The following is a 15657-nucleotide window of genomic DNA, read 5'->3' as shown; positions in this document are numbered from 1 at the left end:
CTTTTGAACGGCTGGGGAGGGGGCGCTGCTGGCTCCGCCTTCGTCTCGTCAGCCTCCCTCACGAGGGCTGCCGGGTCCTGGCGGCTCCCTCAAGTAGGCTCGATGCCGGAAAAAATTAGCCCTGCCTGGCCCGATCCCCCGCTCCGCTGCAGAACGCGTCTGCCCCGGAGCCGCTCGTCTCGGCAAATGCTGATATAAAAACTGACGCAGTGAGAATGTATGAGTTAGGCTGATGTCAACAGCTGCAAATGTACTGCGAAACAATCTCCAAATGTTCAGTACACTTCAAATCATTCACTTGTGGAACTTTCTACCACATTAGAGAAATATCATTAATTTCTGTTGATAACTGACAGATTTTCTGTGCTTTTAAACAAGTCTTTTCTTAGTACACTGCAACTATCTAATTATTTACTCCAAGTATGTTAATTTTGTTAGATTAAATGAGCCCAGAAATTCAATTGAATTAATGTGATCCTCTCACTGAAAACTAAGCAGTCAGACAGAGTTTGGGATTTCAGACACAGACTTGTCTCTGTCGAAAAATTGCTACTTAAATCTTTAAAAAAAACTTTGTTAAAATACACAAAGGAAGAAAACCAGGAAAGCATTTGTAACTCAAAGTTTTAAGTAAGGTTTGCATTCTTGACAGTCTCTTTTATTTTCTTTGTCTTTGTTTTACTGAAAAAACTGCTCTTTGCATTCATTTGGAAAGTTTTGGGGACAGTGTGTAGAGCATGAATTTAATTGAACTGAGATGTGTTTTGGTCTTAATACCTTGAATATTCCTTTCCTCTCACTTCCAGAGAAGAGAAAGGTGACACCAGAAAGAAAAAGCTGTGCACAATGGGGAAGAGAACAAGAAAGACAGAAAAATGGTGCAACAACCTTCCAAACCCTGGCAGATTTTCTTCAGCCTCTTAAGCGTGCTGCTTTGAGCTGAATTCTTGGTCCTGGCTGCCCAAGTCTGTTTCTTTTTTCAATGAAGGCAAAGAAGAGAGAGTCAGGAAAGAGAGGGGAAACATGGTGGGGAGAGTGAAGGAGACAGAGGGATGAGTGACTGCAGAAGTAAAATTCTTGCACTTTGGATTTAGTGAAAAACCCTGCATGGTCTTGAGCTCCTAAGATGTTTGGTGGTCAGACCGATGACAACCTGACAGTATCATGGTGTATCTAGAGGTGAATCTATATTTGCAGCCAGTGCCTGTTGTTGATGTTATCTAGCCAATTTCTTGAATACATTTTTGGAGTCAACCTTGCTCCATGACAGCACATGGCGGGAACAAGTAACTGCAAGTGTTACCTTAGATACATGCAAGTAAAAGCAGAAGCTTTAAAGTAATTTCATTGAGACTTTTGATTCCAAGGACCCAAATCTTTTCTTAGTGCCTGTCTTCTTTTTCTTCTCTCTCCTTTTTTTTTTTTTTTTTATCATCACTCAAAGTTTCTCATCTGAAGTGTCACTAGTAGGTTTGTAGTGGCATAAGGAACGGAGAATGGGTTCCTCAAACTGCAATGGCTTAATCAATGAATTGTCATTCCTCTCCTTTTAATTTACCTATTCTTATTGCCTTTACTTAATGAATATCTGAGGTAGATCACTGTTTTTACAAACATTATGTCAGTCCATTGCTAGGATGAATACATCTAGTTTTCAAAGTGACAAGGATGCTACTTTTTTCTTTCTTCTTTCTTCTTTCTTCTTTCTTCTTTCTTCTTTCTTCTTTCTTCTTTCTTCTTTCTTTCTTTAAATGACACTCTGTGTGCCTGTAGATTAATGTATACTACTAGATCTTGCACTAGTATATTTCTGTGGAACCAGAAAGATTTTTTCCATTAGGTCTACTTCCTTAAGCAAATGAAAGATGTGACTGAGTTTTTCTGTAGTAGAGACTACAATAAAATATGTTAACATAGCAGCAAGGTGTCATATTTTGGCAAGCACTCTGCAGCTGCAAGGTATTCCCTAATGGAAACTTGAGGTTAGTAGTTCTTAAGCAAGTTTGGCATGCAAATCAAATGTAATGGAGAGTAGCTGCTGAAAAAAATAACTGTAAATAGAAGTCTTCTTTTAGAAAACTGCTAGAGAAAAACTGAATTGTTCTCTTTCCAATGAAAAAAATATTACGTGTACATTCTTGTACAAGTTGGTGTTCTGCTTTGTTTTCTTTTCTCTTGCAGGGTCATTGGGGCCCTTCTTTTAGGCATATGCTTCTGGCATGTTAGAGTAGAAGTTAGTGTTATATAGTCGCTTAATTTTCAAAATTTCCTTTGTGACATCCAGTATTAAGGCCCTATGAGTAGAAAAAGTTGAAGATAGATTATTATAATCACTTTGAGGAGACAATTTCTGGATAAATTCTAAAGGAATAGAAAGTTTTTCTCTGTGTAGAAAAAGTACTCATGACGTGTTTGAATTTAGAGAACTGTGATCGGATATGATAGCTAATATAAATATCCTTATGCTGGCTTTGGTTTTGTATTTTTGGCATTTTTAGTTGTAAAAGAGAATCATCAGTCCAGCAATCTTACGTTTACATCCTTTAAAATACAGTAGCAAGTGCGGAGAGCTCATATTTACAAAACTCTCTTAAACAAATTTGGAGAGAAGAGTGATGGCAGGAACTGTACATTTGCTTAGTGTTCTAGATCATATTTCTACAGATTGAGCAATGCAAATAGGCTTTGAATTATAAAATATTTTCCCATCATTACTTTAGTACTACATCTTGATGGTATATGCAGTTGGAGAGCAGAGTTGCTGCAGCAAACAAACCCAAAAGACTGAACACACACCCTCCCTATCCAAAAGAAATTTAACTTTGAATTGGCAGTGGAAACAAACAACAGCTCTTCATTGTTGTTGTTGTTGTTTTTTCTGATTTCTACTCAAGTATTTTTGCTGGATTCTCTTCTACCTAATGATAAGTTTCATATAGAAGTAATTTTTTCCTTTAGTCTGGAATTTGAATTTCAGAAGACAAGTCAGAAATATTCTGATTCCTTTCTTTAAGTTAGACAGTATAAGAAGGGTTGGAGAAAACCTAAAAAGTAACAAAAGGAAGGATTCCTTTTCCTTTTCTTCCCTTCCACGACATATGTTGGGGGAACCCTAACTGAAGTGCAGTGAATGTGCTCCTGCAGATTCACAGTGAAAGCAGATGATGAAGTAGGAAGCAATGGGAGGCAGTTTCCTGCGTTCTCTTGTATCTTCACATGTAGCTGGGACCCCTTTCCTGGAGAAAGGGAGTAAGCACTCACAGGCTGTCTGCAGACACATTTAGTTACCAGGCTGCCCAGTATTTCAACAGAGCAGTGATTTCATTCATGATTCTTTCGCTGGACATGAATGACCTGTTTGCCAGAGGAAAATACAGTGAAGTCACAAGAACAACACAATTATTTTTTTTTTTTTAACGGTTCTTGAATAATTGCAGAGAAAAAAGCCCCAGCATGTTTCCTTTTGAGATTTTGTGAATGCACATAACCAAGAGGGTATCATTAAGTATTTAAAACCAAATGTTGAGTAAGCCACGTTATTTTGTCAGGTTTAAAGTTTTTTTGTTTGTTTGCTTGTTTTTGTTTTTCCTGTTTACTTACTCAGATATAGATGAATATAGGAACAAAGGTGAGGTACTATTCTGTATAATTCAATATGAGAGCACACAAGAAGTTCAAACTCTGAACTAGAAACTCCAGTTTCTCCCTAAATAATCCTTATCCTGTCATGAAGGCAGCACTCTCTAAAACCTAATGCAGATATTGAAACCAGCTATTTATTTCTGACATTTTCTTTACATCATTTTTTTTTATATAACACATTAATTCCTGTCTTCTGTCACCATTACCATTTTTTAATTAATACTGTCAAGAGTTGGAAAATAAATGTAACAGCAAACGTGTTTCTTGCTTAGCTTTAGTATTAAAATAGGAGTTTTTTGTGGAGCATAGTCTGTATGAAGCAAAAGACTATGGAATACAAGGAAGACAATCTTGCAAAATAAGTTGTGTTACTTTGTGCTTGTAGATAAGTGTCAATGAACAATTGTGTTGTGAATACAGTCTACAAGATTGCTGTATTTCAATTAACAATAGCAATAAAGTAATAATGATTGCTGGATTGTTACAGTATTGTTAGTTGCTCTCAACCAGCTTTTAACTGAGAAGAATACTCAGTTTGCAGAAAACTGTGTCTTTCTTACAATGTTTTATATGTGAGAAACGTACAATGCAAGCTGGGAAAAGGCATTACAGGTGGAAAAACATGATTACAAAGTCATGTTTTGAAAAAATTTGGCAAGTACCACTGTATATCAATTCCCACAGAAGTATTGCAAAAAATGTTTCTTAAAAAAGCATGCAGAATGTTTGCCACAAACACGTGGATGGTCATATTTAGAACAAGGGAACTAAGTGAAACACAGAACAGTGTTTTACCATAGTGCCTAAAGATATGTAAAGACAACAGACTCAAAGGTCTGACTTTGTTTTGGTTAGAATTTGGCTGGTTTGGTTGGTCAAAGTCTGACTGAGCCTTTATGCAAATTTGTATGATCTGTGCTCATACTAAAAATGGTCTTAAGCCTATCCCATTTAAGGTTCAAGAATGCACAGTTTTCTATGTTTGTAAGTCTGACTTTATAATAAAAGTAATTAGTAACTTAGGCTGCCTGCAGTGTTAGTTTTGAGAGGAAGTTAGTTTTCAAGGGAGGAGAGAGGAAGATATTTATAAACATTGGTGCATGTGACCTAGGGCTTAAGCACATGTTACAACACTGTCAGTTGTTTATACTGCATGTGGAACACACTGCTGCAGCTGATTACTACCTCTGGTGTTATGGCTTGATTATTGCCAGTGTCTACACAATAAACCAAAATAATTCTGTTGTTGCACACATTAAAACCCTCTCTTCAATTTTAATGATATCTTAAATTGTAATTTTCTTTTTAGAGCTTTTGACAGATGAAAGAAAAAAAGGCCGTCTAAAAGGCAGCTCAGTTACAGTAGCTATCCCCAGTCAAAGTGAAGTGGTCAAGGAGAAGTTATGACCTGCGATGAAATTCATAACTAGCTAGTATTTCCAGAAGTGATGTTAAAGCTATGTCTTAATCAGGTCTCATCATATTTGTCTTATACTCTTACTAGAACATTTTTGGATTCTTTGAGTTATTTTACTCTTTCTGGTACAAAATACTAACGTTGGAGAAAAAAAAAAAAAGTTAAAATTGATTCCCTCTCCCCTTGCTAGAGTTTCATTTCATTGTATTATGCATATTTGCATGTTCCTACTGTTACTAATTTTATCTTTTGAAAGTTTTACCTTTGGTCAAGCTACAGTAATTGCAGACTGTTCAATAAATCATTAAAGGTTCTCCCTTGAAGAATGCAGAAAAAAACAGGGAAAAAAATTAATTGTTCTGTGTGGTAGTCTGTGAAGTGTTCAGATTAGTTACAGACTAGTGGACATTAGCAGAAAAAATTATTTGCTAGTATAAATTTAATGCATGTCTTGGTAATACCATATTAACCTCATCTATGTCATTCGGAAATCTACTCCTATGTTTAGCTGATTGGAAGATCAAGTAAGCCTCTGATTATAGTCTTAATGGGGTATATTCAGTGTATATTCCTCTCTTTTTGAGGAAAAAAGGTATTGAACCTTTGGTTTACTGGGATATCATTACAGTGTTTTTGTTTGTTTGTTTGTTTCATTGTTTGTTTTTCTTTTGTTTCTGTTTTTCACTAGCTATCGTAAGAGCCTCAACAAAACCTGGAAGAGCTGTGCTCAGTCACCTTCTGAGACTCCTAGTTTTTCAGAAAGTGCTCTAGGATCATCACACAGGATTTACTTTGGGATGCTGCAGTGATGGCCATCAGTAAAAACTGTTTATGTCCAGATATTTCTTAGATCTTGTGGTCTGTGAATAGGGTGATCAGCTAACTTATTTCAGTTTATTGTTTTGCGACTTAAGGAAATTCTTAAATTACAAATTCTCCTCTTTGGAGGTTTCTAAACAATGTTACTGAAGATGAATGTTTTACCTCTGTTTAAATAAGCAGAACATATAATAATAAGAACAATTAATAAGAAGAACATTATTATAATTAGCTGTATTATTAGCTGTAATAATCCATTCTCCTTCATGGAGGGCTATAATATCCTTGCCTAGGGAACAAAGAACTTTAGTGACATTTTACATGACTTAACCCAGAAAGTCAAGCCAATTAGCTTTAAACAACTAAACTAAATTGAATGAGAACGTTTTGTGAGGCAGTGTCAATAAAAAAGTTATGCGTGATGCAAAAGCACATTTAATGTTATGGTGTCCATCTTTTGCTGTTATATTTTTTGAAATATAATTTGCTTGAGTCGGGTGCTGTTTCCTTGGAGAACGGAGTGGCACAAGGGCATTGTCGATCAAGCACTCTTTGAAAGTAGTATCTGGTTTTATAAACATTTAGCAAAGTAGAAATTCCTTAAGGAGTAAAAGGAATCCTAATTTCTGAGTAAAAGTATCATATATGTGGCACTGACCTTTTCAACTGAGTTACACATGGGAAGATGGGTTTCTCATACATATCAATAGCATGGTGCTTTTGGCAAAGACAAGTGATACTGAAACCAGCTGAATAGTTAGCTTGTTTGAGGTAGTGTGGAACAGTCATGTTTACCATTCTTTCTTTCTATATTTGCTCTCATATGTACAGTCTGTTGCAAGCAAAGAAATGTTTAAGACATTTTCAATCTCTTTGGAAACTGTGGTAGTCACATTTGCATTGTAGGAACTTGAGTAATCAGTTCTCCAATTGTCACACCAGAAAGATCAGAGAAATCACTTGCACTTTGCATCTCATGGATTTTGTCATTTCTATTGCTCTGGCAGCAATTAACAAGGAAAAACACCTGCAAGTTTTAATGCACAAATAAAAATACTAGCTTGCCTTTGGATTTGTGTGAGTCACAGAATCACAGAAGGCATACAGTCCTTCAGAAATCATGTTTAACATGGCCACTGCACAAGGTGGTGCTTTTACAAGCACCTGGAGACTCCACTGCTGCAATTCATAGTCTTATGTGGTAAATCATGCAGCTGGCTTAAAGGTCATCTTGTCAATACCCCCAGCTCTCTTGCGATGTTCTCTCTCAACTTAATCAAGGCTGGATTATCTGAGCTACACACTGACAGCATCATGGAGAGGAGCGCAGAGCTGGTCCTGTGCCAAGGTGGCTCATGCATTTGCTCCAGCATGACTCCCAGGTGGGGCAGTGGTACAGCTGCTTGGGGCATGTGAAGCTGCAGCAGGCAGCACACAGGCCCCTGCAGAAGCACATCCAGAGCTTGCCTCTGCACAAAGCCACTGCTTTGTGTCCATTCCCATTGCTGCCTAATACAGTATAGTATGATTTATTTTTTTTCTCCATCATCATCACAGTAGTCTCTTCTGTCTCTCTGCTACTCTGGATAACACAGATTTACTTACCTGTTCTTGCCTTCTTCTCATTTTCTGTACAAAAGTCCGTGAGTCAGGTGGTCGTTTTAGCAACATCAAGCAGCCCAAGTCACAATGTGGAAAGGGAACCTAAAATCTGTGTGATAGTGACAACTGTACTGTAATTTAAGGGAGCTATGGATGCTTGAGTTACAGAAGTACTTGAGGTCATAATCAATCACCCTGGTTTCTGCATTGATTCATAGGATGACTGCTTTCATTTAGCCTAAAAACTAAGTAGAGTGATTGAGGTATAATGACTGTAGCTGTCTGCTCAAGTAAAGACCTCACCCTTTAAATATGTTGCAAATGAGGTAAGTTTGCTTCATAAATTATTTATTTTGGGAAGATTTTGTAAAGCTTTATGGTATGAAAGCATGATCTTAATCTAAAATTAAGGTCAAGCAGAGCAAGAGCAAAACCACAGTTTTGAAGTTCGTCTTAGATACACTTAGAACAAAAGGGATAGCAATAATAATAATGTTCATATAAACCCTGTGTTCTTGGAGAGTGATGCATGTTGACACATGTAATCTGTTAATTCCTAGATCAGCTGGATCTTTTTTTTTCTTTCCTCTTTCTAATAAAATGCTTCAGCTGTCTCAAGGTGGTTTGAAAGTTCTGATTACTTCTCAGCAGCTCTGATATAAACTAAATATTTTTTGGTTTTCCCAGTTATTCCATCACTGTTGACTATTGCTAGGTCAAATGTAAACAGTACTTGTTTTGGGTATAGTTTGATCCCATTTTAATCATTATGTTGAAAAGCTACATGTATTTATAAAAGACATGTAGAATTTGCTTTGGTAAACATATTAGTCTGTGGCAATATTAATGCTTTTCTGTAGGCTTTGCATGTGTTTTTGCTTATAGTATAATGTCACCATTGCAATGTACAGTTATTTCTTGGCAATTGCTCTTGGAGAGGAAAATGATATATGAGGCATAGTGATAAACGCTTACAATGATTTACACTCCACTTGATCAGAAATATCTTACACGTGTAGGAAAGCCAGGATTTTTAAAAGTGTATAAAAGCATTGCATCTGTTAAAACTATGCTAGTTTTACTTATTCATGTGATCGGTTCTATGGACTTAACTACACCATTTTCCTAAATTTTATATTCTCACATAAGTAACCTCCCAATTGTGAACAGATTCAACTGTACTATTTCTTTACTGTATTCATATGTTTCCTTATGACTACTTAAGCACCTGTGCCATTTGGACAGGGTTGTTACAAAATCATGAGAATGTTCATAACTGGACCAACATTGTATTTTATTGCTTTAGAAAAAGCCACATTCTGAAGAGGGAAGTACTGCTAATTTTCTCCTTATGTTCAGAGTTACATCAAAATCAAAATGGGTCTGCCCAAGTTTGAACTAGGAAATTACACTGTGTATCTTAGTGTTCACATTAAAAAGCGACAGAGAGTTTTCAGAGAGCCTGAGATAGTGCATCTGGATTCACAGAGAAAACTGTAATGCAATTCTGAGCAAGCTTTAAGCAAAACAGGTGAAATCAGACTTTGAGACACTATATATGTTGTTTTGTCTCATCAAAACATTTTTTACAACTAGATGATAAGATATAGAGTTTAGTAAAACGAACTACACTTACACATCTTGTTCTCTGCAGGTTTTTTTGTTGTAGCTGTTTTGTTGTTGTTGATATGTCCTAGTCGTACTGTCTTTAAAAGACACATCATCACTTTCATAAGGAAAATGAAGTTATTTGCATTCCTTAATATAGACAGTAATTAAATATATGGAGATGGATGTCATACTAAAAAGCAAAATAAATCAGTAATTAAACTGTACAGATGGAATAGAGATAATTAAAATATATATAAAAATTGTCTTTACAAGCCATAAAAAGAAATCCATCTGTTTTAAAAGGAAATATAACCAAGTGTAAAATCAGCTTGACTTGTAATTTTTTTTCATAGCCCTTGAACATCTGTGAAAAGCACTTTGCTAGTGTAAGTGATGGTATTTTTTGCTTTTATCAGCAAAGATTTCATTCATACAAGTAGAAGGCTATAAATACAATACACTGCTGAGCAGGCAACTAAGCTGGACTGCTTCCATCAAAGGTTTGTCACAGGGGTGCTGCACTTCTGATTTGAGACTTTTATTAGTGCAGGCTCCTGTCCCTGTGTTGCATCCTACAGGACGGTCATAGAGAGTCTTTGTGGTCATGGCTTCTGAAGAAAATGTGCAGTATCAGTGAGAAAAAATACTGTGAGTATAAAATTGTATAAAAAAATAGTAGGAATTCATTCTGGGAATGAGTTTTTTATTACTGTCTCTTCCTTTTTTATTTTATTTATTTATTTTACATTTTCAGCATAGCTTGAATCTTCAGTAATGCATTACAGGAAAAATTCCCAAACATCAGTTATGCACGTGTGTTCACAGTTCTGAAGTACCCAGTACACCTTTGGCTAGTGTGTAGGTCAGCTGGACTGCTAAGTACCCGGAGTGATTCCCATCAAAAATTGCCTGGCTTCAACGGAGAAGATTTAAGTTTTACAGTCAGCTGTTGGCAATGTAGTGCCCACACAAAACATTTTTTTGGTTGTTAGACAGAATGAGGAGCCCTAGGAAACATGTGATGTTTTCTGCAAGTGGAAATCTGCAGGAGAAGTTGCAAATAAAATATTTTCTAAGAAGGAAAAAATGATGTACTTTCCTATTGAAATTTTAAAAATCTCTGATAAGAAATGAACATCAGATTGATCTAAATTTTAGTTAGTGATGGGATATATTGTTTTTCTGAATGGGAAAAAATAATCAGCTATGACTGTGGTTGAAGCTGTGGAAATGAAACAATGTAAAAAGAGGCAAATAAAGGAAATGAAGAAAAAGGGACTAAAAATCCTATATTTAAAACTTAAGCAGATTATTTAAAGTCTTTACACTGTGACATCAGTACTCAAATATCTGCAAATCTAACTACAAACTCTGAGGAGCTGAAGTCATTTATCAAACAGAGATACTATAGTAACAGACAGTGATAGGAAATATTGGATAAATCAGAACACATCATGTAAACATGTCTGGACTTTTAATCAAAGACTTTTATTTGTCTTTTGCTTTAGTGAGCAGAAGGTAGACTTAATTCTGTGTAAGAAGCTCTGTTTTTCTACTGAGTTTATGCCGTTATTTCGTGTAGCCTGGACTGATAGTGCTGTTGTTAATTATGGATTGCATAAATCTTCCTGGAAAAAGGCTTTATTTTCTTTGCTTATAATTTTGCAAGATGTGAATGACATCTTTGAAGAACAAGATTAGGGAAATAATATTGCTGGTCAGCATTAAGAAAAGCAGAAATGCATTCTTACTGACCAATGGGTTCACATTCATACTTGGGGATGGCTACTGGGTCATCAGCTAGCAGACTGATGATCGAGGTGCAGATCCGTACTAACCATCATTGTGAAAATTTACCTACAGACAGATTGTTTTTGTGGGAAAGACAGAGACAATTATGCTGTCCAAAGCTGTCATCTGCTGGAAGGATATTTTGCCATCTGACAGCACCTACCTGCCAACATGACTGCTTACTCATTACCCCTCTAAAGCAAGCCAGTGCGGTGGCTGGAGGGGCAAAGCAGAAACACCTCTGTACAGTAGAAGAGCATGGGGTCCATGACAGGGTGCCTGGGAATGCAGAGAGGCAGAGAGTAGGGCAGTGAAGACCACTGGACAGGAGCAAGGATTTGAGGAGAAAATACAGTAGGTATGATCATAAATATGGATGCGGGCAGAGAGAGATAACTGTAAGTTTTAGGGCATGTGCTTTGTAGAACTGGCAGCAGCAGGTCTCCTTTCTGCTCTCCTTTTCAGTCAGCAGGAGCTAAAAACTCTCTGTATTATTAATATTTTTTTTTATAATCGGCCTTCATTAATTCAAAGCCTCTGCTGAAGCCTCTGCTGGGGATCTTGAAGACCAAACTGATTTAATAGGAGCAGTCAGGAGTTGATGTGACCCTACTTGCTTATTCCTGGCCCAGGCTGTGTGCTTTGGACAGTCTTAACTCGCAGCTCTAGACTGCCACATCCCCTACCTTTGATCCTGAAATTTCTTGTGAAGTCCAAAACTAGAGAAAAGCAATTACATGTATTTATGTCATATGGATGGGTAGCAAGTACTTTTTTTAATTTTTTGTTTCTGTTAAAGAACAGTAATATTGCATCCAGAATGTAGTAAAAAATAGAAGCACTGAAAACTCCTACATGTAGAAATTGGGGAAGGTTGTGTTTAATTTTTCCCTTCCACCAATGCTTATGAGCTTTTATATCAGGTGAGGACTGTAGGGAGACACAATGGCATTTATTGGAGCTACACGGTAGAGGTAGTAAAATGAGGATTTGGACATACAAGCTCTCTTCAAGACTCCATCAATATCCAATGAAATAAAACTTGAAAACAATTATTTGGCATCTAATTGTATGAAATCTTTTAGTTCATATGAAGAAAAACTGCAGCTAGTGGGAGGAAGTGTTGACAGAGTTGGAAAGGTGATGAAGTAATTTATTCCAATGGAATGCTATGTAATGGGTGATCTTTCTTTGTGCTTACAGAATATGGGAAGTGGAGGTTTTAATCCTTTTAAAATATAGTGAAATTTTTCTAAAGAGCCTTGCTTAGTTAGCAAACTTAAAATTATACTTAATGTAAAAGTGATCTGTAGTTTGCTTAACATTTCTGTGAAACACGTTTTAGCTATTTTATTGCCAAATACTATATTTACAAAGGTTAGTATTCTTTGCAGCTTACTTCACATGGGGATATTGAGCTTACTGAACTTCTAATTCGTCTCTGGAAGGCAAATGTATAGGTAACGGAGACAGTTTTAAGTATTGACATGCTTACTGTAGTTTTCAAGTGGCTGTAAGCTTTAGAAAATTACAGTTGGTATCATGAGATTTAAAATTTCGTGTACTGAAAATCTAGTTGTTTGGTGATGGTGAGCAGCCTATCAGTTCAGACACTACATAAGTAGTGTCTGAATCAGTAGTGTCTGAACTGATAATTCCTGATTCATTTTCACTGATTATAAGTTAGAAAGTTACTCGTGCGTCTCATAGACACATTTCATAGCCTTTCTAAAAAGAACCATACTGTGTCTATTTGTAATGAAAACATTAAGCATGTATTTTGCACATAACTAGTTAGTAGATCTGGCAAGCAGATGTATTCTCTGTGCATTATGCAATAAGTATGTAGATGATGTTTTCAAGGACTAATGAAAACATTGGATTAACAATTCTATTTATGACTTCTGACTCTTCCGTATTTGTTTATACAGTCACAAATAATGCTGTCTGGTAGCTGGCCTGTATGCGGTGTCAGATGCACTAGTTGTGTGACTAGCCTATGGAAAGTGATAAAAAAAAAATAATAAAATAAATAAAATAAAATAAATCAATTCTGTTTGTATCTTAGATTATGAATCTTCCCTCAGCATATGTTCTAGCCTGTATAGAGAAAATTGGGAACCTTTGTGGATCTTGCCTTTTTAGTATGGTGGATGTGACTGCTGTCCAAGACAATGATAGTGTTTGTTTCAAATGAAAAATGCTGATCCTCTGTTTCTCTGAATTTATTAAGTAAAAGTTGTCTGTTTTGTGTGTGTGCGTGTGTGTGTGTGTATGCTTAGTTGTTTTATTTAATCCTTCTAAAACTGAAGATGGTAATTGAAGATTTTCTGCTGCTGCAGGACCTTTTCCAGAGGATTTTGATTTTACAGTTTTGAGGCTGACAAAACTAGAAGGTTATAACTCTCCTAGCTTAACAAAAGTCACTTGAAATAACTTTTAAAAAGCTACTGTCTGCAAGCTTTCTGAGACAAATATTTCAAATTCTTGAAGGCAGAGTTATATGCCTACTTTTGTATGCACTTGAAGGCATTATAAAACTACTATTCAAGGATCACCAGAAACAGTAATAAGAAGCAGTGCTTTTGCATCATTTCCTATTTTAAGTGGTTCTGTTTTTTCCCTCTCACACTTTTATTCTAAGCCAACTGTATGAAATTAATAGTTCAGACTGCATTAAAAATAAATCTTATACACCAGAAATTGCCCATATTAAGGCAGTGATTAAGCGTAATTGTCTGTGAATGCTCCTTGCTCAGTGTGCTGCATCTAAATTTTGCTTGTTCCAAGTGTTCTATGGGAAGGATTTTAAGAAAATGACTAAAATTCAGTGATTGTGATTCTGAATTTATTATATACAAAAATAGATTATGTGTCATTATGAGTTAAACCTCCTAATGTGAGCATTTTAAAATTAGGGGCCACTAAGGAATTATTTTGTAGACTGGAAGAAGGGAGGACCTAGTAGGAGTTCATACTTACAGTTTCTATAAGCTGAGAGGTGAGTAAGGTGGGGAAATAGGTTTATCAGTTTGACACCGGTCTGGGAATGGACACATGCTTTCTAATAATTTCCTTTACATGATTTATGTAAAAGCAGAAAGACCCTAGGCTAGGTGGGCTTTCTTTTTTGTTGTTGTTAGGATGTTAAGCTATTCCAGGTCACCAGTGTAACTGTAATTTAAGCTGGTAGTGGTTGAAATATGTTCATGTACAGTAGCTGTTGCATAGTTAACAGCATTACTTTTATTTCACAAGTAAATACAACATGCTTATTTGATGAAAGAACTCATTGCTATTCTAAATATATTTAAACCTGACTTTGAAAGAAATATCTGTTGGTGATAGCTGTATGGAAAATATGTTGATAAGTGTTAAAAACAAACTAACAAACTACTATCTGACAGTAAATAGAAAAGACCAAAACTCATTTCCAAACTGATGATAGCTGTATTGATCAGTTCATTCCTACCACTAATGTGGTAGGAATAACCAATTATGTCTCCAATTCCTAGTTTTACTGCTTTTTCAGCTTAGAAGCAGGAAGGTTCTAATACATTATTTCCTTCTTCCTTTTTGATAAGGTTTGTGAACTCCATATGTGAGTGAGGTCATTTGCATGTTATAATGTGTAGCTTTTCTGGGAAGGCAAAGTTTTGTTTTGAGCCAGATACAGTAACATTTCAACCCACCTTCATTTCAACCTGCCTTCATATCTCAGTGCAACTTGAGTGTAAATACCCATTGTGTCTAACTGCTTTATATTTATAACATTCCACATTCTGTCTTCAGTCCTAGTGCAGGAAAAAATATTTTGTTACTGTGATTTTGAATTATATTATTCCTATTATCACATCTTTCTAAAGTTCTGTGTTGTTTTCCCCTTTTTGTTCAGTATTTTAAATAAATGTTATTTAATTTTATTCTTTATAGGAATTGTTAGGCATGCCTGTAACAGAAATAACAGCTCCCTGTAGGCATATATCCAAGAAAACAAATGTAAAAGTCCTATTAGGTGGGTTTCAAATGGCTCTGAAATGCTTTTTCAAGATGATCAGAAAATTAAATTGTGTGTGAAAGAACTTATCTTGCTATCAATAAGAAATGGAACTACTGGCCACCTAGACAGAGGAGTAATTTTCTTATTATTTATCCTATTAAAAATAAAGAAGAGGTTATCCTACAGAATTAGATCCAGCTTTCTCTAGTTCTAGTCTCATTCCTTCAAGGTATTGTAACACTTCTAGCAAGAGATGGGGGAAAATTAAAATGAATTATTGTATTTTGTTTGGATTTTTACTTTCCTTTTACTCTTTTGTCTACCCTACAACCTCCCCTCAAAACACAAACAAAACAACTAACAACTTAATAAAAGTGATGGTTAACTCATTTCTAAAAAAAAATAAAAATAAAAATAAAAGGTCAATTGTACTGATAAAATATGAAGTGCTTATTTTATTTTATTTTATTTTATTTTATTTTATTTTATTTTATTTTATTTTATTTTATTTTATTTTATTTTATTTTATTTTATTTTATTTTATCTTATCTTATCTTATCTTATCTTATCTTATTTTATCTTATTTTATCTTATTTTATTTTATTTTATTTTATTTTATTTTATTTTATTTTATTTTATTTTATTTTATTTTATTTTATTTTATTTTCTGAATTGTTTTCACTGGGAATTTGCTACTCTTGAGTATTTCTCCAAATGTGTAAAACCTGTCCATTACTTATACTCCACCGCAATTCCCCATTTGCCGATTTTCTTG

At 35.4% G+C, this 15657-nt stretch overlaps 1 protein-coding gene across 1 annotated transcript in view; it reads left to right on the top strand.

Annotated features, from left to right (window-relative positions):
• CHSY3 (chondroitin sulfate synthase 3) overlaps positions 1–15657 on the top strand; it is a 199908-nt gene that overhangs the window by 161291 nt on the left and 22960 nt on the right. The gene's annotated exons all lie outside the window — the stretch shown is intronic.

This window comes from Aythya marila (assembly GCF_965140915.1).
Source record: "Aythya marila genome assembly, chromosome: Z".
NCBI classification, from domain to species: domain Eukaryota; kingdom Metazoa; phylum Chordata; class Aves; order Anseriformes; family Anatidae; genus Aythya; species Aythya marila.
This window is presented reverse-complemented; position numbering and strand designations above follow the sequence as displayed.